This window comes from Leptodactylus fuscus, chromosome 7 (genome assembly GCF_031893055.1).
Source record: "Leptodactylus fuscus isolate aLepFus1 chromosome 7, aLepFus1.hap2, whole genome shotgun sequence".
Classification (NCBI taxonomy): domain Eukaryota; kingdom Metazoa; phylum Chordata; class Amphibia; order Anura; family Leptodactylidae; genus Leptodactylus; species Leptodactylus fuscus.
In genome coordinates, this window is record NC_134271.1 from 111,723,046 (window position 1) to 111,745,662 (window position 22,617).

Below are 22,617 nucleotides of genomic sequence, written 5' to 3' on the forward strand. Positions count from 1 at the left end.
AAGCTATAAGCCAGCCATTCTGATAGGAGGGGAAAAAAAACCAAACAACCGACTATCCGTCCACATACAGTATGTCATGAGGAGAAAAGGATCAGAATCAATACTCCTGATCTTTTTTGCTTTGGGAGACAGCAGAGTTGTCTGGCAGCAGCATGCAGGTTTATGGTGATGCGGGGGGGGGGGGGGGGGAGGTTAGATCTACAGCAAACATCTACTACATTTACAGGCCCTTAAATACTTTGTTCACCACAGATGACACAAGTGTTATTTCAGTTTCTTTACATGTAGGGAACAGAATTTCCCCGTGTGTGAATGTGAGTTTAGCAATAGTCGCTGCTGTATTTTTCGATTCCTACAGTATTGTGTTTTGCCTTTTGCTGTGTATTGATTTTTCCTTATTGACTTCAAGAGGGAAAAGCCAAAGAGAAAAGCTACACGTGCAGGCAACACACACTGAAATCTACGTGATTTTCAATACAAAACCAGAAGTGAGGGTCGCTTCATATTATGGCATAGTTTTGTAGGAAGATGTAATAGGGCTTGTCATGGGGTTTCTACTATACCCCTGTATGTCTCCGATTTCATGTGGAGGGAGTGTTTTTATGTCAGGGTGAGATCAGACGCTGTATGTATGGAAGTATTCTCCAGAGAGGACAGACATTTCCATCATGAAATTTCGCATTACAAGGTATTGGGTTACATGTGGAGCTGCGGCTTTGTGCAAGCTATTATTTGTTTCATTAGCAGGACTTATATATGAGGTGACTTATAGCTGAATAATCTGCCTATGATACAAACAGTACATGTGACACCTAACACCTTGTATTTCAAGTTCTTCAAAGCAAGCAAGAGGGTGGAAGTAAACACATTAAAGTACTGCTCCACTTTAAGAAACAAAACCAGCAGGTACTACAATGATAGAGCAGAAAAATGTATGAAGCCAGGTTCACACTAGCATTTGGGTTTCCGTCCTTTGGGTACACATGAGAACCCGCAAAGATGGCGACCCTGTCTGCTGGTTACACAAGCTATTAATGGAGTCCGTCTGCTTTTTGCCAGTTTTAACCAAAACCAGAAACTGAAGACTTTTCTCTCCGCTAATTATCAGCGGAAGCTGATTCTGCAGCGGAGTCTCCTATGGTAACTCTAACATAAGTGAATCCGGCCTTAGGCTTTGTTCACATCTGCACTGGAAGGCCCATTGCAGATTCTATTAAAAATGTTGCATACTGCACCAATAGGTCTGTTCAAAGCCCCTATAGTGCAGCTGCACAAAAACACTTATAACATGCACACATATTATCTTTTTACGGTTGAAGTTTCAGCAGCATTTACTACTAGTATTTCTCAATTAAAGTAAACCAGCTAAGGCCGGGTTCACATCTGCGTTCGGGAAGTCCTCTTGGGGACCCCCTGAACGGAAACTTATGTGCATAATAAAGTGGTTACCTGTGAAACCCTGCGAACTGCATAGACTGTTATGGGGGTCCAGGTGGTTTCCACCCGAAACATAAGGAGAGAAAGCACCTGCAAGCAGCACTTTTCTCTCCACATGTTTTGTGCGGAAACAAAGCAGAAATCACATGGCCCCCATTATAGTCTATGGGTGGGTTTCCCAGGTAACCACTTTATTATGCATATAGGTTTCCATTCGGGGGGTCCCCAAGCAGACTCCCCGAAGAAAGATGTGAACCTGGCCTTAGTTGGTTTACTATGCACCAAACATACTTGCTAACTCTTGGAGAAAACTGGGCTTATTTGTACCTGAACGCAGATGTGAACCGGGCCTGATAGGTGGAATGTGAAGATGCATCAGATTTATCACCAGCATAAGCCATTTTGCTAAATGTAGTTTATCTTTAGACTGCCTGGTGTAAATATTTCATACCAGTAACAAATCCATGGCTTACACTTCTACTACAAACACTATATAAATAAATGTAACCTTTACATGATACACAAGCACCGAAATTCCAAAGTGAAGTTGAAGATTCTAGCTCTTCACATTTTTTGGTGAAGTAGGTGAAGCAGTAGGAGGATCTCAAGTGGTCTTAAGGTGCTGCGAAATGAGCTCCTATCACTAAAGTTTTCAACAGAGAAGAAAGATAGTGAATGACTGTGAAGCCTGCCATTCTGTACATCCCCCGACAATCTATTCTCCATATGGTCCAGCAAACACTCAGCTAGGTCTGCTCTGTAGCTAAGCAGATATCTGAAGATGGAGAACCTACTGAAATATATACAAATATCATCATTAGACCTCATGCTCATGACCTTACTATTTTTCATGGGGTACAGATGTGTAATAAGTTATCAATGGCCTGTTATGAGTCTATTTGTACCTAGATTTATTTGAAAATGGTGAAAAGTTTCACGCATACTGTTTTCCCATGAAAGAAGACAATGTCATATAACTACTGTAGAGTGCAATGGGGCCCATACAACATGTAATATTTGATTGCTAGATCATTTTTCCAATTGGTATCAGGTCCATGACCTTTACTTTGAAGGCCCAGAGTCTCTAAAACCTCCCCAGTTATGCTCATTGCCCACAATACTATTAAAAGATTACATCATTTTTATGTATATTTATGGAGGGGCTATAAATGACTTAGATGATACATTACATCTCATAAAATTTCACCAGAATACATTACCATAAACTGCTGCACAATAGCCGCATTGATAAATACCACATGCAACTTTTATTACAACCAGAAAGGTCAAGGAACCATAAAATTCTGCATTTCATCAAGTGCTGGTGACAAAGGTCAGAAGAAAACAGTAGCCAGTGACATCACAGCAATGAGTCCAGGAATGGATTGTGTGGATTCCCAGTACAGACAAGTTCTAAGTAAATCCTCCCACATGCCAGTGCTGACAAGCAGACAGCACATGCCTGCAAACACACCCGTTATCTATGGAATGTTCCCCATACCAGAGAATGCATCCTTATACCAGACACCAAGTGCACGTCTACAGCTCTACCTAGGACAATCTACAACTATATGCATGCAAGTGCTGCTCCCCACATCAGACTCTGTGGATGTGGGTTATTACTTGTACATCATCTATTTGTGCAGCTGTTACTTTCATATAGCCTTTGCAGCTGTTGAGCAATAGTAACATGGTCCAGGGTGCAGACAGTCCTTAGACTGAAATCTGCAGCAGCCCTTCAAGTGCTGAGTCTCAGAATGTTCCCATGTTGCTGGATACCTTTCATCTCAAATGATTAGAAGTCAATGTGCAGACGGAGTTGCAGACATTTGCATGGTTTATTTTTGGATTAAAATAAGGGTCAGATCCGCACAAACACAAACTGGAATCCACAACAACAACAATACATAGGTGCAATCATTAGGTCATGGAGGAGACAGGCTGGAAGGCCATTAAAGACAATTCTACAATGGTCTTCAAGTCTGTGTTGTTCACAATATAGAATGAATGCCAGGGGTGTGAAATGCAATATATAATACTACTATAGATCCATGTGCAGCCTGGTGATCACACAGACAGCATGGGTGCCATAGTATGGGCCCCCATGCATTAGGTCGGGTTCAGACGGGGTTTTTTGGGCCGAATTTTGATGCGGAATCTGCCTCAGAATCCAGCTCAAAAACCACCTCCCATTGAAATCAATGGCAGCCTGTAACTTCCTTTTTCTGCAAGAAAAAAAGAAGCGACATGCCCTTTCTTCAGGCAGATTGTCCGCCTTGCAACACTCCCTCCCGACTAGGCCCATTCATTTGGGCCTAATTCGGAGCGGAATGCACTGCATTGGTACCCAGTCGTGGCTAGCCGTTTTTTGGACCGGATTCTGAGGTGGCCACTGTGTCAAAATCCGGTCCGAAAAACTCACGTGTGAACCTGGCCTTAAGAAGCATTTCTTCTTCTGTACGCCAGCTCAAGTTTGGCTTACTCTATACCATTTTATGTGCCAAAAATCTAGTAAATTTGGACAGGTTTTTTTTTCTCTATAAAGCTATGAATTTCTAAAATGTGTCAAAAAAAAAAATAAAATAAAGCAAAATAAAGTCTGAAAACAGCAAAATCTTGTGCTGTTTGGCATATTATAAGCCAAAATTTTGGCACATTTAAGAATCATAAAACTGTCCCTAGGTTTCCGAATATGTACCAACAGCAAACTTTTTATGGACTTGCACAAAAATTGTAAGCGCACAGTATGCCCAGAAATACATATTTCCCTAATATTCTTTTTTTTTTTTTTTTTTTTTAATAAATTTCAACAGAACTCGTATTGGAGAACATAGTTAGCAGTTATTTTATTACGTAATGTGCTGCAGGAGACTTTCCAAAATCTGAAATGAGAGAGTCCTATAAGGCTTAGGTTTACACAGTGCTTTCCTCTAGAAAAATGCATTTTTTTTAACATAAAACATGTGCATGTTAGCAGAGGAGAGTATGTACATTGGCTTAATTTTAGGAGGTAGAAGGACTAATTGTTAGCTAAAGCTAGGAAAGGATGCGTTCACACAGTGCAGTTCAGTGCACTTAAAAAGGAGGCTTTATTTTCTGAAGCAGTTTTAACTGTGCCCAACTGCATCGTGTGAATGCACACTTTCAAAAGACAAAAACACTAAAGATATCACCATATACCATAGGTACCAGAAATAGATGCAAATCCAGCAATCTAAGCAGGTTCTCTTCTGTAAAAGGCAGTGAATTAGGCAGCACATGATGGGTTTTATGAGGCTCCTCCAAACAATACAGTCACAGTTCTCCACTTTGTATTGGGTGCTGCCATGGATTTGCATAGTACAGGGAATGGACTGAAATAGTGCACAGCAAAGCAGCTTTGGGCTGCACAATACAACACATCGTGCCTTCTGCAGTATAGTGTGCAAGCATGCAGAAGAGCCGTCAAAATAAAAGATAAAACACAACCACAGGAAGCAGTGCAGGGAAGCATTTATACACGCACATACATTATATATACATCACTGCAGACAGAAATGTATAATGTTGTGTGTATCCTATACACTAGGAGCATCTCATGGGTAAGGCTTCAAAAGGGTAACTAAAATCTCAGATTACTGAGTACTATAAGTATGGAAACCACAGTCATTTGATAGGTCTCCTAAATAGGATACTGTGTGCAGGAGGAAATGTAAAAGGGGTTTTCCAGGCTGGGGAAAAAAAAAAAAAAAGAATTATATATATATATATATATATATATATATAGGCATTGGCATTACTTGAGTCCCCTCCCTAGTGTCTCTCCACTCTTAACCCCACCTCGCCTCTGCAGCCAATCACGGGCCTCAGGGGTCATGTGTGGTAGCCGGTTATGTCATTATTGCAGCAATGACATGACAGACTACATCATGTAGTACTCAGGCCAGTGATTGGCTGCAGCAAACACAAGGGGAGGTCCTTGACCATCACTGGAGAACTGGGAAACAGAGTCCAAAGTAGACTGACAAAGGCAAGCTGCTGGAATATTGGAAATAGAAGAGGGGAAAGGAAAACTGTCTGCCCTTCTGAGTATTTCAATCATGGCTCACTACAAAATATCATAAAATGGCAATGTGCAATGGGTTCGATTTAAATTGATCTGTAATCCAGATAAAGGTAAATGTCCTACCAATAACATAATATTTCATGTCAGAGCATTTGCAAAGCTGTTTAGCTACAAAATGATGTCATACTTGAATTGTAAAGCTGCATTTTACCTTGAAAAATATTGGGAAATTTTCAAGTTGTTTGAGTCAGATGTAGCAGTACACGTAGGAATGCAGAAACTTGCTATGGTCTGGCACTTGTCAAAAACTCAGCTACTATTTGCTTATTGTGGACAGATCATCAGACAGAAATACTACGTGTGGGAAAATAACCCAACCATAGTAAATCATACCTTAGTTATTTGGAATTGCCAGACCATAGAAAGTTCCTGCATTGCCCATCATATCCATCAAAAACCCATCAAGACAAAATGCTATAACCACTCAGATGGTTAGGATTAAACAAAAAAAACACATGCCTTTAAAATTCTGCAAAACTTCTATATTTGCCAAAATTTTTAAAAGGTTTTAAAAATTTTAAGTGATCTAAACGTTTAAATGTGGTTATGTTGATGGAAAACCCCTTTCATGTAGAAGGCCCTTATACCTGAAATAACATGAGTGATGCAGCGCCTACAGTGGCGTGCCAGTTCTGGGTCAATGGCAAAGAAAGCCAGATATAGATGAGCCCATGGCATTGAAACTCTTCTAGTAATGCGAGAAGGGGTTGGGGCAAAAGAGTTCTGAATAATAAAGGTACTGACCCGTTATAAAAGTATATAATAATATTAAAAACCTCATGGTCAAGGTATGCTAAATACAAAAGGCTGGAAAAGGATTCCAAAAACACTGCTGCATTGTGGTATAGCAGCTTAGTTCCATTCAGGTCAAAGAAGCTGAGCTGCAATACCAGACACAACCTGTGGACAGGTGTGGTGCTGTTACTAAAAAAAACAAAAAAAAAAACAAGTTTTTGTTTTGCTATTCCTATACATTTAACTTTTTAAAAGAAACTTCACATTTTTTCCAGTTCAGCGCAGACATAACTATAACATGCTGCTGCAAAGAGCTGACAATTACAAGCATGCAGCAGCGCCTCCCACACATACAAACATCAGGAGTAGTTTCTGTTCCGGTCGCCTTGTGACCTAATATCAGCAACTGTCAGGGCCGCTCCTAGCTCTGCTTTTCTCCCCAGACATGTTTTACCGGATTAGATTCAGCCAGGAAAACTGACTAGAGCATATTTTCCTGGAATGGGCAGCTGCACGCTACCAGCCAAGAATCCCAATAAGCACACATGGAAAAGGAATGGGGAGGGCTTTCAACAAGTTCCCCCCAAATATTCTCTCACCAAGTTCAATGCCTTGAGACTGAAGTCTGCTTGATTTCCTAGGAAGTCCACATAAACACATTCCATCTGCTTGGCTTCAATGTGTATGAGAACGAAAAGCCAAATAAAGGACTGGAGTCAACAAAAAACCCACTGTATGTAGGTGAAATGTATCTGCAGATCACAGCTTTACAAGCGTCAGGGTTTGTTCTACGTGCAAAGAGGTTTCCCTCAATATATATATATATATATATATATATATATATATATATATTTTTTTTTTTGCATATGGCATATCAGGGCAATGAAGAATAAGATCAATATCAAGCAAGAAAAGCCTTGCTGTGCAACTGTACGGATTTACAAATACATGGCACGTTGCTTTCATAACAGGAAACTGATATTACAGGAAATTGCAAAGTCAGAGCAGAACAAATGCAAGTACAAGAATGCATCTACACAGCAACTCTCTATAGAAATGACTGCGTTCTCTGGACTTGCTGGGCAATACATGGACTGGTTCAGAATGGAGGACATGTGCATCAGCATGCATGCGAAGAAGGGAAAACTGAATTAAAGCTGGAAATTACAGTAAAAGCCTACAGTAAATGATACACAAGGAAGTGGAGGGGGTATGATCACTAATCTCAGAAAGTGGGTCCGCTGGGGTAAGGTAGTGAGCAGCCACTATTACATTATACCGCACACATCTATGTGCAGCCCCGAAACCCCTCTCTGGGTAGGGTCCACATCTTGACATGCATATCCATTTGTATACTAGTGTTTTTATTTTCCTGTTAGCGCAGCATGCAAAACAACGCAGTAATCATTTTCCTCACTACAAAAAGCTGCGTTGTAATGTGCACAGGGCAATAGCTGTCATGCGTGCTGCTTTTATTTAACACACACAGTAATCTGTGGACAACCGCCCCCTCCCAACCCAAACACATGGACTGTAATTCATTGCAAAGACTACAAGGCCCCTCATGTTGAGAAGGACAGTGGGAGGGACTGAGAGGCACAAAGTCAGAGGCACACTGATATCAAGGCTGAATGTACTGCATGCTACTTAGAAAAGCACCACTATTCTATTACAGGTCACTACCATTCCCCCAATTCACTACACCATGGAGAAGACGCTTTTATTTCTACATTGCAAGTTTTGCAGGTTACTGCTAGGCTATTAATAAGCAACAAATAGGAATAATATTTTGCATATAGTAACAATGTATCAATAGAACCCAATACAAAGTTGCAGTTCTATTGATAAATTATATATATATATTATATATAGTTACATCTGCTGCCCAAAGTCTATAATAAACTTATCATTGATAGGGCTGAACAGTCCTGCATAAAGCCGAGTTACTATATCTGCAGCCCTATATATACCACCACATTGCAATAGGACAGAGTTCAGCAAAAGCTCAAACTCAACATTTCTCGATTCAACAAACTCAGCTCTGCTACATTCGTATCTCTATGGGAGAGTAAAGATTAGGGAAGTGGAAGACAAAACAGTGAGCACAGCTAGAAAAGAAGTCAAGTCCACCCCTCTACACTTCATGCATGTCTACCCATAACTTACCAAGTTCCTGCAAACAGAGGCACAGCCAGGGTGAACATATCCAAGTACCCTAGGTGGGGAAGAGCCAGTCCTGCAGAACCAGGGCTGAAGTATAGTAGTGATCCGCCTGAGCTCAGTACAAGAATGAAGAGTCCTCCCCAGATCTGTGGAAGCAGCTCCAGCTACAAGGAGGATGTGTTTTCCCAAGTCTTGCTATGCAGAGCCAGTAGCTGGGTGCAGAGTGGAATGACTGCATGGCTCTGACTCATCAGCTGAGCTCACTGCTTGCAACAACAACACACACACACACACACACACACACTCACACACACAATCCCCAGCAGTGAGAGGGAGGGAGGGAGCCACTGGGCTGTGCAATTACACAACACACAGGGAACCCTCCCTCACACTCACTGTAAGTAGATTTACTCTGCGCTGCTCCCTGCACACATCATTTCCCAGTCTTAACTCCTGTTCTGAGAAATTGGCTTCTACTTTCCCAGTTTCTCGTGCAATAGTTTTTCATGCTTCTTTTTATTATTTGCCATTAATATTACAATATCTTCATTCTTCATATTCCTACATTCACAGAGAACTCACAAATCCACATTCTGGACTTGATTTTATTCTACCTGTCTGTGGTGCCGTATATACCGTACTTGCTACAGACAAGGAGTTCTGGAGTAGTCACACATGGGTCATATTTTTAGCTGCTGAGAACCACAAAACCGCAAAAAAAATTAAATATATACATATATAAAATTGCAAGTGGAATATGCCTTTTATATCATTACCATGCAGTTTCTGCATTGTTAGTTTTTAAAATAAAATATTAAATAAATACAGTTAATCTGGTTTAAGCCTTCACAGCAGAGCCTTGTGCAGGGAGCGGTATACTATTCACAGAGTCCTTATGGATTCAAACACTCAGAGGAATTTAATATGACTGGCATTTAATATGTCAGTCTTAATGATTCAGTAGCATCACGTGCCAGCAGGGGAATTGGTTACGTGGCACCAACCTCCTAATAATTCTAGTGTACACCTGTACAACAGAAATTACATTTATTCCAGTCAGGGTCTGAGTTATTGGAAGATTGTCGGGCCAAAGAATCTTCACCCTTGCCTGCACTGCTTTTCACCCCACTCTGCCAACTTTTGTGATAAGTGGTGAGCAGGACACAAAGAAGAAAAACAGTTTTCTGTGGTACAGGAAATAGTAAATTCCATGTTCGCCACTAAATTATAGGTGGACTCAGTGGTGCAACTAGAAATGGAGGAGGGGGGATTTACTATGCCTAGTAATGTCAGGCATTTGGGGTTATTCATTTAGTTTTAGTAACTCCATGGGCCTCACATTAATAGCAATTAACTCTATCATGTCCCTCATATTAACCCCTGTGTACTTCACCATAAGGGTTACTAATATGTGAGATATATGGGGGTGCTAATCATGAAGATACTTCATTATTACCTCCGTGTCTATCACATATCAGTAACTCTTATGTGAGGCACACAGGGGGTTAATATGAGGGATATGCAGCGCCGCACCTCCCATGAGGCAACTGCTTCAGGTGGTGCTATGCCAGGGCCCCGGGGAGGGTGGCATTTTTGCTTACCTAAGCCAGTCCAGGACAAGCTGTCCTGGACTGGCTTAGCATCAGGTCACCGAGCGGTGGATTGGGGAGGCCCTGTGGACGCAGTGCTGCTCCAGCGGCCTCCCCTCACGCTCAGGCAGAGAACAGGTCCTCTCCCTGCCTGCTCTCTGCCTGCTAACGTCGCTCCGTCACTCCCCCTTCGCTCCGCCCCTCCTCCCGGGGGGGGGGGGGCAGCTTTCTGTCGTCCGCCTTGGGCGGCAAAAAAGGTAGGTTCACCCCTGGGGATATGATAGGGTTAATTGCTATTACTATGAGGCACATGTAGTATCTAAGCTGTAATGCACATGACTGTACTTTCTATCCTCAATTGTGGATAAAAGTATGGACTATTATATTTCAATGGGCCCAGTACACACAGCCGTTGTTTTTGCGGCTGTGTGTTAGGACCAAATTGAAGAACTGAAAATTATGGAGCAGGTCCCATACCTAGACCTTTCATGTCCTCAGAGATGGGTGGTATTACATACCACTAAAAAGATGCAGTACGCCGAATTCACTGCGCTGCCTGCTTTCACGTTATGTGCCCCTGTGCTGGAGATATTGGTGCTATTAATTTCAGCAGCAATATCACTCCACTATCAGAAGAGTGAAAAAAAAAAAAAGCTAGCAGAACCCATTGAAATCAATGGGAGGTTTTATTTTCAGCATGGAAAATTCCACACCAAAATCCTCACCGTTTTCCACCGTGTGAATGGACTCTTAAGTTACCTATAAAAGCAATAGTGCTCCTTAGTGCCCTTGTGACTCTCACATAGTTAATAGTATCCCCCCAGTTAGGAGATACTTTACTCTCTAGGCTCTCCTCGCTGCAGTAACAATGTCTGTATTAATTCTATAACCATAGAGTTTCCAACATAGTGCTGGTGCTGCTGGTTCTTAGAGTAGGAAACGGAAGAGATAAATATTCTGCAGACACTATGGCAAAGGTAGCCTATGGACTCCTCTGGCTTGGTGACACAGTCACAAGTGCAACCTTTATAGATAAGCCACTGCTTACACTTGCCCCTTCTTCTCTCCTTTGTAGGCCTGGGAGGCCTGGGAGGCCTCTGGTAGTCTCCTTCCCTTTTTGATGTTCCACCAATGAGGTGGCCGATGCAGCCAATTACTAGACTCTTGAGCATCCTACAAAATCCTTTTCCGCTAAGGCTATACGTTGCAGAAGCACAGTGTTTTTGACTGTTGCAAAACCACCTGATGAGGTTGTCCAAATATATCTAATTCTCACTTGTCCTGGGTGCTCCAATGTCCTCCCAGCACAGTCCGGTCTTGCTGCTCCAGTGTCTCCCCGGTTGTGATATTCTGGATACGTTCTGCTGAAGCTGCTGATGGACCTCAGTGATCACATGCAGTGGGACTTATGAGAGAAGACAACAATGGACTGGGAGGACCAGACCGAGCTGGGATGCACCAGAGCACCAAGGAAAGGAGAGTATAATTTTATTTTTTTTCCCTTTCATCTCCCCAGCCTGTTTAAAATCTAAAATATTTGCCTGGACTACCTCTTTAAGGAAGCATGCCACATTATTTCCATTTCTGATCTGTGCATTAATGGTAATAAAAGACATTTACTCTATTAGCTAGAACATACATCATAAAATTGCAAGTAATCATTACTTACTACATTTACAGTACAGCAGTCCAGAGTCTGCACTCTGTTCTATAGTAATCTGCAAGCAGTTTATGGAGCTGGAAGGAAACCAGAAACTGGAATTTCCCGTGCATTCAGCTCAGCAACACAGCAAAAGGCAGCCGTTGTGTTCATTTTAAATGAAATAGTTTCCTATTGAAAAAAGGAAACCACACAACATAAATCTCAATTCTACAATATTTCATTTGTAAAAGTGTAAATTTACTAAATCTTGGAACAGCAGCGAGACATGAAGCTCCTGGACACCAATGCAAAATCTGTCATGGGGCCAATATTTATTTTGTGCCATTTAGATTAGTGGTATATTTTAGGTGACAGAGGGACCTTTGGGGCCCCTTAGAGTCCAGTGCCCAGTAGCGACTTCTGTCACTGTACAATTTATAGCTATGCCCCCGTGTTGGAGGCAGTCTATATCTTGCAGTAACCATGCATGGTCTGAACATAAAGCTAGACAACCTCTAGAAAATCGAATCACAAACAAATAGGGCAAGATGTGTCCATCAGAAGGATTCTTAGGCTGAGGCCCCACAATGCAGAAACGCAGCTCTTTTGGTTGCAAATTTTGCTGTGTTATTTTGAGCCAAAACCAAGAATAGCTACAATAGGAATGGGAAATTTATAGGAAGTTCTTATACTTTTACCTTCTGCTCAATCCACAGCAAAATCTGCAAAAAAAAAGAAAAAAAAAAAGCTGTATTTCCACGATGTGGAGCCTTAGGTCGGGGCCCCACGTGTTGTAAATGCTGCAGTTTGACACAGCATTTTTTAGTCACTGCAAAGTGTTGAATCCCATCCACACAAGGTGAACACCATCATGGTTTTGAAAATCACAGCATGATAAGGCCATTTTGTTTGAGGATTGTTAAATAAGAACTTAGAGAGGTCCATTCACCTTTTTGTTTCTAGTCAACACACATAAGATGGAATGAAAAACAAGGCATTGAAAATAGTTTGTCCTAACTCCATTTTGTAGGAATCATCAATTACTGATGACATAAGAATAAAAGTTTATCTCCATGCAGCTATCGACTTCCTCCGCACACAAACTGCATTATAAAGGTCTGTTCTATATCTGAAATTATAGCAGGCCTGCATACAAAATAAGAACTCACATACATTGGTGACCACTGATCGGAAATGACAAAAAAAAAAAGAAAAAAATGCAAATTGTATTCTGAATATTACAAGACCTTGGGGGTAATATTACTGCTGCGACCAATTCCCTTTGAAAGAAGTCATTTCAGCAAGCCACAAGCAGTTTCACTGAGCAGCAGTCGTCTCTACCATCTCATTTCTTCTTAAATGGAAACTTTATCATGAAAGTATAAAATTGCTATTTTATGCAAATTAGGATTGTGCTACTTAAACATCTGCAAGTTTCTATACCCATATAACAAATATGGTCATTTTTATTAGAAGCCTAAGCACATATATGGCTTCCTGCTGTTCTTTTAGCCTCTTGAATATGCTAAAAATGAATACACACTGTTCAGAGGCACAACTAGTACCTGTGGCTCCATTCTGTAGGGCTGTGGGCACTCCACAAGCTGTACGGTTGAGGATAGACTGTCCCCAAGAGGCAGGGCTGTGGTGTTCGTAGGCCAAACCACCAACACAGACTCCCAACTCTGACTCAGAAGCAGTGAAACTCCTCTTATTCATTAACATGCTAGTGACCCATTTCCTATTGTAGTAAATATATAGCAATCCATTATTTATAGAATATCTAAAAGTTTATATTATAATAAATATTTACTTGGTAACATTTTTCCAACTTCTGGAAGAGATACTTGCATAGAAGAAAACCTCCATAAGGCCCAGTTCACATCAGAGTTCGGGTGCAAGCAGCACTTTTCTCTCCACATTTTTTGTGCAGAAACCACGCGGATCCCATTATAGTCTATGCTGTCTGCGGGATTCCTTAGGTAATGTGTATAGGTTATCATTCGGGGGGGTCTACAAACGGACTTCCCGAACGCAGATGTGAACCAGGCCTAAGACAACAACCAACAGACCATACTGCAATTTTGTTGAATTTGTCAGAGTTATACACCTTCATGTAGGACAGAAAAACAGCAAATGGGAATTGATGCATGGTCTGAACGTTACATCTCAAATGCAAAGAAATAGCCCAGCTAATTTTAGTTCTATAGTAGTCATATAGTGAGAAATGAAGGCTAATCTCATTTACAGCAGTGCCCTTAATAGGAGGGATATAAAGGTTTTAGCCTATTCACAACATACCTGTTAATACTGTTGTCTAGAGTATGTTAAAAAAATAAAAATACTTCAGACCTTTTCTAAGCACTTTTCAATGTCCAGTTTGCTCAGATTGCACCCAGCACTGAAGCATTTTCAAGAGATTTCAATTTCAAGAGATCAACACAACCATTAAAACTTTATTGGCATTATACAATGTGCAGTGTAGTCTTGTGAGGTCCTGAGGTAACGTATACCCAGACCCTGGTGCCTGAAAGGGACATCAATATTATCAGTTACACATCTTAGGTGGGAGGCCCATTACAGAGTTTGCACTGCAGTCTAGGAACATAAAGTGACGGCAATTGCAGATTGTAAGCTCTTGTGGTCAGGGTTCTCTCTTGTACCAGGTCAGTCATCTAGTTAGTTATTGTACTTGTTCTGGTATGTAAACAAGACAAACACACAACAGTATGGAATTATTATCATTATTATCTGCAGTCTACTTTGTATGCCTAACAGGACACAGACTAGAAGCGGTCAGAGACACATCTGCTGTCATACTCCAAAGTTCAGAGTTTCTTGAAGTGAGCAGATACTGGATGAGCAGGAAGTCAGAATTTACGTCTTTTCTTCTGTATTCACAAAATACCAAAATAATGTATCTTAAATGCAGAGGTTCTACTTTCTGAAGCTATTACAGCCTTTTACCACAGCACGACTCCACAGTAAAAGAAATAAACAACCTTAAGAATACAGCCAAGACTACATGGCAACTATTGTCTATAACATTAAGCTCGCTGTTGTACTGCCAGTCACAGCTAATGATAGCGAATGTAGTCGCAAAGAAATCCAGTAGGGTTGGCTTTCTGCTATCGGGTTGTGGCACCTTGCAGGTCTGAATGCGTCCGCTATCATTACATGCTATGTAGTAGAGAAAAATCGGTACTATTCCGTTATCGGGCCAGCAGCAGCGCATTTCAGCACCAGCTTTCGGGACAGCAGTTCAGTTCAGCAGCGGGAATTACAATGACATCCGAGGACTGCTGGCCCGATGCTTGTGCCCAGTAGCCAGTACATCAATGACCCCCCCTCCATCTCCTCCTCCTTCCAGTGCTGCCCCCCAGCTCTCCTTACATCTACCCCGTACCCTCTCCCCGCCACATGACTAAGCCGATGCTGGCCCGATGATAGAGGCTGTGCTTGTGTGTAGTAGGCAGTACATCGATCGATGCCCTCATCCTCCTCTTCCTTCCAGTGCTGCCCCCCAGCTCTTCTTACATCTGCCCCGTACCCTCTCCCTGTAATAGGCCTCACCGTAAATCTTGAGCAATGAATGCTACTAGATAGCCGCCGGACGCTGCAGAAAGTTTGTCCCTCCGGCTCGCTGTAGCTCACCGTTCCTATAGTCGGCGTGTTTCTTGTCAGGGCCTGGATTGAGCCCCGGTGTCTTTCCTTTCGGTCTCGGTACTAGCGCTGAGGTGAGGCCTAGTCGTGTGGCGGGGAGAGGGTACGGGGAAGATGTAAGGAGAGCTGGGGGGCAGCACTGGCAGGAGGAGAAGGATGGGGGAGGGGGGTCATCGATGTACTGGTTACTGGGCACAAGCATCGGGCCAGCAGTCCTCGGATGTCATTGTAATTCCCGCTGCTGAACTGCTGTCCCGAAAGCTGCTGCTGAACTGCGCTGCTGCTGGCCCGATAACGGAATAGTACCGAAAAATCTTATGTTGTACATCTATAGGTCACTATGTAGTCCTAGTTTTGTGCTTTATATACCTACTAGCTGGTACCCGCGACTTCGTCTGCGGTGATTGTAGCAGTGGGTATATACAGGCGCGGGTAAGGTTTTCGTACTGTGTATATGGTATGGGATATGAAATGTAAGTTTGTATCTTGTTTTTGCTGTAATTCAGAGAATACGTGAGACTTTTGTGTTGAAGTTAATTTGTATTAGAGCTGCTATACGGTGTTGTGAGAAACTTTACATAGTGACTTTGGGACAGAAGTATTTGAAGTTAACCCTTTCCCGCCGATGGCATTTTTTGATTTCCGTTTTTGACTCCCCTCCTTCTAAACCCCATAACTTTTTTATTTCTCCGCTCCCAGAGCCATATGAGGTCTTAATTTTTCCTGGGACAAATTTTTCTTCATGATGTCACCATTAATTATTCTATATAATGTACTGGGAAGCAGGGAAAAAATTCTGAATGGGGTGGTTTTGACGAAAAAAATGCATTTCTGCGACTTTCTTACGGGCTTTGGTTTTACAGCATTCACTGTGCAACCAAAATGACATGTCCCCTGTATTCTGTGTTTCGGTACGATTCCAGGGATACCAAATTTATATGGTTTTATTTACATTTTGACCCCTTAAAAAAATCCAAAACTGTGTTAAATTTTTTTTTGAAAAGTCGTCATATTCCGACAGCCGTAACTTTTTTATACGTCCGTGTACGGGGATGTATAGGGTGTCTTTTTTTGCGGGGTTGGGTGTACTTTTTAGTTCTACCATTTTCGGGAAATGTTATTGCTTTGATCACTTTTTATTCAAATTTTTATCAGAATCAAAACAGTGAAAAAATGGCGGTTTGGCACTTTTGACCATTTTTCCCGCTACGGCGTTTACCAAACAGGAAAAATATTTGTATAGCTTTGTCGAGCGGGCGATTTCTGACACGGGGATACCTAACATGTATGTGTTTCACAGTTTTTAACTACTTTTATATGTGTTCTAGGGAAAGGGGGGTGATTTGAATTTTTAATCCTTTTTATTTCTTTTTATATTTTTTTTACTTTTTGCATTTATTAGACCGCCTAGGGGTATTGACATGGGTGGGTGGTGTCGCGGATTGTCAGAGCGGTGGGGGTCGGCAAACATGGCTGCTCCGGAGCGTTAAAGAGAGCCTCCTGGAGTATCGTTAAGGTGAGGGGCAAAGTGGTAAAGTATATGTATATGTGATTGTGTGGGGTTAGGGGCGAGGCTGTAGAGGGCAATATGAATTTTGTGGCTTGCTATGGTCCAAAGTGTGTGAGATTGCAGAGATGGTGGTGTGAGTTTGGGTTTTGTGGGGGTCCTGGCACAAACGTATGTGCGCTATTGTGACGAAAAGTAGCCTATTGCGCAATCGGGTGTATTAACTATGCTTGTGGAAACTTTCAGCCAAATCGGTCGAGCAGGTTTTGCGTGATTGACTAACAAACATCCAAACACACAAACCCACAAACATCCAAACTCACAAACTTTCACATTTATAATATTAATAGGATTGTCAGAGGTATACAAAGTGCATACACAATGACAGCGTGTCCAGAGATGACCCAGTTTGTGGTTGGCTTCGTGTCCCAACAAGATATCTATAACCACTTCTTTTTAACAACATATCCTTGCTAAACTAAAAAAAAAATTATAAAAAGTTTTTTTTTTCCCACAGCCCTATTGCATCATAATGGCTGACAGTCCTGGTTAGAAAAGAGCAGTAAAGCTCCTTTAATTCATTAAACAAATAAAAAAAACAAAAAACAGTAACTGAATTCCTATGAAAATATGCAACAATATTTATAAATTAGTTATACAATATTAATAATTGTATAGTCTAGATAATATAATTGTGAAAATAGATTTTGCTGCACACACTGTTTTGTGATCAAAGGAATATAGAGATTTATTTTACAATATAGTTAACGCCTTTTGACACAATGCAAAATATTGGCATAGAAAGACAGGCTAGATCAATTGGATATGACGTTTCGGTCCTTAGACCTTCATCAGACGCGATCTAGTGTGGTAGCAGGATCAGTATAAGTGTCAAGGCACTGATCCTGCTACCACACTAGATCGCGTCTGATGAAGGTCTAAGGACCGAAACGTCATATCCAATTAATCTAGCCTGTCTTTCTATGCCAATATTTTGCATTGTGTCAAAAGGCGTTAACTATATTGTAAAATAAATCTCTATATTCCTTTGATCACAAAACAGTGTGTGCAGCAAAATCTATTTTCACTAGTATATTTGGGTCGAAGGACCTTTTTTCGCTAGCACCACATATAATTTTAGAGTGTGCGGTACCATTGACTTTTTTGCTAGATAATATAATTGTAGCATGCTGCTTGTAACAAGCATATTGCAGCCGTAACACTCATGGTGATCTAAGTTTGGATGTGTCGGTGGTCTAGCTGTTGCATTCATACCATAAACATTAAGGCTGGTCCCCACATAGCGCCCTGCGAATCCCATCCACGCATTGCAGAAAAATACACAAATTGGTTTCCCTATAGATATAATTGAAAGAGAATGTCTACAGAGGAAAACTCTGCGGGCTTTCTGTAAAAAGTGCTGCAGGAAAAACCACAATGCGTTTCCGCAACAGTTTTTCCCACAGTGCTTTTTCAATGCAGTGCATTATGTAGGAGGACCTTTCATGTCCTTGGGCACATTCGGTTTTATTTACAACTAGAAAGCTGACAGTGGCAGTCGGCTTTACTGTTATGTCCCCCTGGTGGAAGAGCTATTGGTACACTTACCGATAGCTCTGCACAGTTAGAAGGGTGATTCTGACAGCCTAACTGGGAACGCCCCTCCTTACAGTACTTGTCCACAGACTAGTACTGAAGGGGGTCCTCACCACTCAGCGTCATGGCTGGGCAGGAACGAACGCCCCCTCACAGTATAGAACTACACACAGCACCACTGTCAGAAACGCCCTTCTGACAGTGAAGGGTAAACGCATTGACAGCTCTTTACCAGGGGAACATATCGGGAAAGCCGACAGCGCGCTGAATTCAGTGCACTGTCGGCTTTCTAGCAGTATATAAAACCGCATGTGCCTGAGGATATGAAAGGTCCTCTTTAAAATACAGAAAGAGACAAGTAATTGGAGATATAAGGGACAACACGGTGGCTTAGTGGTTAGCACTGCAGCCTTGCAGCACTGGAGTCCTGGGTTCGAATCCCACCAGGAACAACATCTGCAAGGACTTTGTATGTTCTCCCTGTGTTTGCGTGGATTTCCTCCCACTCTACAAAGACATACTGATAGGAAAAAAAAAAAAAAGTACATTGTGATCCCTATATGGGGCTCACAATCTACATAAAAAAAAAATTAAAAAAAGTAATCAGAGATATAATGCAAAGGAAAATGTGATATTACTCATCACCCATTGAAGTAAATGGAATGGTATAAAAAACTGGCATAGATGAGTTAGTAAATTCTCTCTAAGTATCGGGCACAGTAGGGTCCCATTGACTGATATGGGTGCAGTATAACATTTATATTCCCTGAGATCTTACAGATCCTACACACAGCAGTGTGTAGGAGGCCTTATAATCACTAACATCTAGTTTATTTCCTTGTTCCATAAAATCAGTACTGAAGAACAAAGCTGTAGTATACAGAACATTAAGGAATTGACAGACATGCCATAGATACCAAGGCTGGGAGACACTAACTGGTAGCTATAGAATATACATGGATGTGTATGCAGTACACAAAGCAAACACACGTGGGGATTTGCAGAATCCTGGAGACAAGATAGATATTGGATACTTTCCTAGTCACCAGTTGTTACATAATGAACAAATGATATTCTCCATGACACAGCTGCGCACCCTGTATTGTAATCCTGCCAGCTAGAGCAACACAATGACATGTCTGTTTAAGTCAAGCAGCTCTTTTTATACTCAGAATTTATGGGCAGTAAACACCCATTTCTGCTGGAAAATAAACAAGCAATGGCTGTCGTCAGCAGCATTTTTAGATCCTTTCCTCTCACCCACAACTTACAAGTGAAAGGTGCATTATATGAGGGTTGTAGCCTCTGGGTGTTGCCCAATAAGCTTTTGAGGCAACTCTCCCAGCAAGATATACTGATCAAAGGTATTATGGGTTATACTATGGGTAGGGTGGTATGATATTGCTGGCAACTAATATGACAGCAACATTTCTTCATAGACTATGTTTAGTATTTCTACGTTTAGCATGTGTGTATTAAATAAGACATAAAAGGAATAGAATATAGATTGAAGAGGACCTGTCACCAAGTTTCCAAAGGCCAATGACATATATAATCTGATAGCAACAGTCATCCTGAACCTTTTGCCGTTTTCTTTATTCAAATCTGTTCAGCCATTCCAAGAAAACCGTGAAAAATTGATACAGGAAGTATAATGGAAAACTGTACAACTTTTTTTATTACACAAACAATATCATGTGTCTCTCAATATTGGTCTGAAAGTCAACATCCCCTTTAAGGCTGTGGGCCACAGCGCTTTTCACAGAAAGTATGCAGTTTTTTCTCTATGGGCTTTCTGATTCAATTATACCTATAGGGAAACCACCAGTGTTTCCATAGGTATAATTGACATGCTGCGATTTCCAAAACACAACATTTTTTGGTAATCGCAGCATTTCCGATGTGGGTATTTTTCTGCAATGTGTGGATGGAATTTGCAAAAAGGCATTTATGTTACGTGGAGCTTCAGCTTAAAGGGCAGTTAGGGATAATAAATAAATAAATCTGCTACTAGTGGTACAGCATGTAACTGTAATATACTGCCTTTCCAGAATGTAGTAGATTAAGCTGATGGATCCAGTTTAATTGGGAGAGGCGGAAGGGGTGAAGCCTAAGGGTCCATTCACATGGAGTAACGTGCTGTGTGATGTAGCACGTATACGGCGTGTGAGACTTTGCACGCCGTAAAAGCTCCCATTGATTTCAATGTGAGCCTGGATCGTATACGCGGCGTTATTTTGCAGCCGTGATTTTGGGGCCATGGATGTAACTAAAGGCTCATAGACGCTGTTGCAAAAGCTCAGTTTAGGGCCCTGTGCAACTTCTCATACTCATCAGCCGCTCCCATGTGTACATTTTGGCAGCGTTTACTACATTTCCCTTTCCTACTCTGTTTGGACCCAGGCCACCATGAAGACTTGTTCACAGCAAGTCTCTGTTCACAAGATTCCCATCAATCTCATCCACTTTCATGGCACTACACCCTTTTGTGCCGCAGTTTCTCTCCACGACTATATGTTAAATGTTTTTGGAATTATGTGATTAATGAAAGAGACAGCATCATAAATCTTCTATACCCGATTTCAGTTCAGGGGTAAAAAGTTTAAGTTTCGGGTCATCTCCTATACTTTATAAGTCTATAAGTGTCTGGGTCTGTCAAAAATCAACGTATGATTGAAGACATTTAAAAGAATGGATACGTGTGAAAAGAAATGCAGATACCTGAATAAGGCCTGGGGGTTACATAGCGCAGGCTCCTCTGGATAATGACCCCAGTCACAGCTGTGACCACCGCAGTCCCTATAGTTATTGCCCAGCTCATAGAGTCACTAAGGTTCCTGGAAAATTGTACTTTTTTTTGTTGCTCTCCTTCAAGTCCACAGCTTTAAAAACTGCATTAAAAACATAGCACTGCATCCTGGATCAATAGTAATTGGAATAATAATCAATAATATAGATCTCTATTTTGTCACAAAAATGTTCCTAAGGGTGAATTATTAAAATACTAATTTGCTTATACATAAATCCTCTGCTCCCTGCGTGTGCCCTTTGTTAAAATGAATAAAACCCCAATGGTAAGTTCACACTGGACTGGATTTTGATGCGGAATCCGCCTCCTAATCTGGCTCCAAAAAAACGTCTCCCATCGACTTCAATGGGACCCATTTACTTCTTTTTTCCACTAGCGTTTTTTTGCCACTCGCAGAAAAAAAGAAGCGATCTGCCCTTTCTTGCCGCGGATTCCATGGTGGAATCCACCACAGCGTCTGCAGCACAACACCTCCCTCCCGACTAAGCCCATTCATTTGGGCCTAATCTGGAACGGAATGCCATGACTGGATGCCCGTGCACTGTATGCACTGCACCAGCATCCAGTCATGGCTAGCCATTTTTTGGACCGGATTCTGAGGCAGCCTCCACATCAAAATCCGGTCCAAAAATCCCTGTGTGAACTCACCCTAATAATGGGAGTAGGAATTACTAGCTCTATGAGTTGTCATGCGGGTTTCCTACTTTTGGCATGGCGTATGCAGGTTGGACAGTAAGGCCATGTTCATTTGCTGCGGAAATTTCTGGGATTCTTCCATAAATCCAAGTGGATCAAGTTAGTGGTTACGTACAGGGCAAAAAAAAAAAAAAAAAAGAACACTCAGTGGCAGTGGTAGAGATAGAGTGGTGCAGCTTTGAGGTTGCAGTCACACATTGCAGTTGTACAGTTAAAACTGCACTGGAAAAATGCATGCAGATTTGAGGAGGTTTTATAATTTTACAATTGAAAATTTAATTCCCCATGTGTATTTTAAAAATTGTGCTAAAAACCACAACAAAACTGCATTTTTTTGTCTTTATTTCAAGTGGTTCCCGGAATCTGAAAAGATTGAAAATCTGTTGTTTTAGGGGAAACATGAACACCAGACTATGCTAGGTTCACACAGTTGTTCTGGTACAAAGGAGGATCAGAACAATGGGTAGGTGCACTGCTAAAATGGAAGTTACCCATTGGGTCTGTCAGGCTACGATTCAGGTGTGACTGTAGCCTTACTCTGATGTTGAATTTTTGGCATGGAAGTTCAGCATTGGTTGTATGTAAAAGATGCCGCCCCAAAATTATTCCTTCTGTATTGTGCATCCGGTTTTACGCTGCATTCAACCATTGCATTTTAAGTGTTCATCCGCCATG

General features: G+C 41.5%; 1 protein-coding gene across 3 annotated transcripts in view; it reads right to left on the reverse strand.

Moving 5' to 3' along the window:
• The window catches only part of MIDEAS (mitotic deacetylase associated SANT domain protein), a 77,433-nt gene that overhangs the window by 44,362 nt on the left and 10,454 nt on the right, over window positions 1-22,617 (reverse strand). Inside the window, exon 1 of one of the 3 annotated variants that reach the window (XM_075282820.1) lies at window positions 8,444-8,744. The exons of the other annotated variants lie outside the window; for them this stretch is intronic. The gene's annotated coding sequence lies outside the window, so the exon portion shown is untranslated. Of the gene's footprint in view, window positions 1-8,443; window positions 8,745-22,617 lie in introns of those variants that run through there. 3 annotated transcript variants of the gene reach the window in all.